Source organism: Ochotona curzoniae, unplaced genomic scaffold, assembly GCF_017591425.1.
Source record: "Ochotona curzoniae isolate NIBS_2020 unplaced genomic scaffold, NIBS_Ocur_1.0 contig_3520, whole genome shotgun sequence".
NCBI lineage: Eukaryota > Metazoa > Chordata > Mammalia > Lagomorpha > Ochotonidae > Ochotona > Ochotona curzoniae.
Window position 1 is genome coordinate 14,712,658 of NW_024465894.1, and position 1,982 is coordinate 14,714,639.

The 1,982-nt window shown below is 52.4% G+C and overlaps 1 pseudogene; it reads left to right on the forward strand.

Annotated features, from left to right (window-relative positions):
* Positions 1-658: 658 nt before the first annotated feature.
* LOC121157110 lies at positions 659-1,350 on the forward strand (annotated as a pseudogene).
* Positions 1,351-1,982: the final 632 nt, after the last annotated feature.

A 1,982-nucleotide genomic window follows, 5' to 3' on the forward strand; every position in this document is an offset into this window, starting at 1 on the left:
GTACAAAGAGTTTGTTTACCATGCACCTCAAACTGTTACAACACATGATATGACGCATTTTAGTTTCTCAACACAAAAAGCAAAAATATATGGGGCATCTTCTAAAAGGAAATAAAACAAAACCCTTTCAAAATGGCTTAAAATCTCTATCTTATACTGGCACTTATATTTAGAGAAAGAAAGTTTATAGATGAAAGGAAGTTTCTTGTAAAGGCCCTCTGTTTGTACATTGGCTGAGCTGCCTTGATCCCTTTCACTGTCCTTTAACAAAAGAATAAAAACAATTGAATCAGCACTAGGTGAAGGTGACTGTAATTAATGCATGATTTGATTATAAGATTTAGCAAAGAATCTATGTTATATGCTTTTATAAATTTTTTTTAATTTATGATTTTTTAATTCTATACTCAACATTTTAAGCAATATTAGTTTGATTGTGTTTAGCAAAAATTGATTTTGAGTATAAGTAAACTATTTGTCACTAGGTAATCGCATGTGCTACCAACCATGGAGTTCCTAGCTCTAGCCAGGTGACTGCAGGTTTCAATGAGTAATGATTTGTTAAAAATGTTTTCTTTGGGCAGTGGGGCCATCTTCAGCGGCTGGCTGGGCAAGCTCAGCCAGTGCAGCCCTGCGCCTGCGCCCTGCACCCGGCCCCATGGCACCGCGGCTGCTGGGCCCCTTGGTGCTGGCGCTTGGTGGCATGGCAGGCATGCTAGGTTGGGTTCGGGCGGCAGCGGTGCTGGGACCAGAGCGAAGCCTGGTGGGGCGCTGAGCCGGCCCGCCTCCCCAAATGGGATGAGTGGGAACTGGAGGAGGAACCGGCACTGGAGGAGCTGGAGCAGCACGAGGTGCTGGTGCTGGGCCTGGACCGCTGGGGGAAAAGCAGGTTCCTGCGTGTGCTGACGAGGAAGCCACCGCTCCAAGGCCACATCCCCACGTGGGGCTTCAACTCGGGTGCGGCTGCCCACCAAGGACTTCCAGGTGGACCTGCTGGAGATCGGTGGCAACCAAAACCTGCTCTTCTACCTAAAGGAGTTTGTGAACGAGGTGGACGTGCTGGTGTTCATGGTGGACTCGGCGGACTGGCTGCGGCTGCCCTGGACCTGCCAGGAACTACACAAGCTGCTGGACAAGGACCCTGACCTGCCTGTCATCGTCGTGGCTAACAAGCAGGACCTGAGCGAGGCCATGAGCGTGGTGGAGCTGCAGCAGGAACTGGTCCTGCAGGGTGTCGATACGCAGCGGGAAGTTTTCATCTTGGCAGCCAGCGTAGCTCTGGCAGACCCCAGCTTCAAAAATCCTGGCACCATGCACATCTGGAAACTGCTCCTGGAGCTTCTCTCTTAGGCTGGAGCCCACCCACCTGCTTGCCCCTCAGCCCTGGGGACCACATGTTGTTGCTGCTGTTTCTGCTTCTTCATCACCAGGTCGGGCCGAGAACCTGGGAGCCCAGGACACTTTCCCTGCTTCTTCTTTCCCTCCACCAAACGCAAGGCCAAGAATCACACAGAGAAGCCCTCCTGCAGCCCTGAGGCTGAAGTAGGGAGATGAAGAAGGACAGCACTGAGAGAGCAGAGTGCCTGGCTCGTTCTAGTTGCCAACACAGCTCAGCCTCCCGTTTGAGATGCCCGCTGAGCTCCAGGCTCCCCGCCTTGCAGCTCCCAGTGGTGGGAGAAGCAATAGAGGTTGTCAGGCCTCCTGGAGCCTCGGGGTCTCCTGGTTCTAGACCATGCCCTCCTGCTGGCTTCCTTCCTTCCCTCCCTCCTACCCGCGGGCAGGCTCTGGCCATCCACTGTGCAATGAGCCCTTGCTGCCAGTCCGGTACCACAGTCCTCACTTCTCTGCCTAAGTGGCTTATGGCCTTCCTCTTGCCATCTCTGCCTCTCTGGCCTTAGGGCTGTCATCGGTCAAGAAAGGGAATTTCCATTTTCCCTTAACTTGGAAGAAATGCATTTCCCAGCAATGCTAGGAAGAACCCG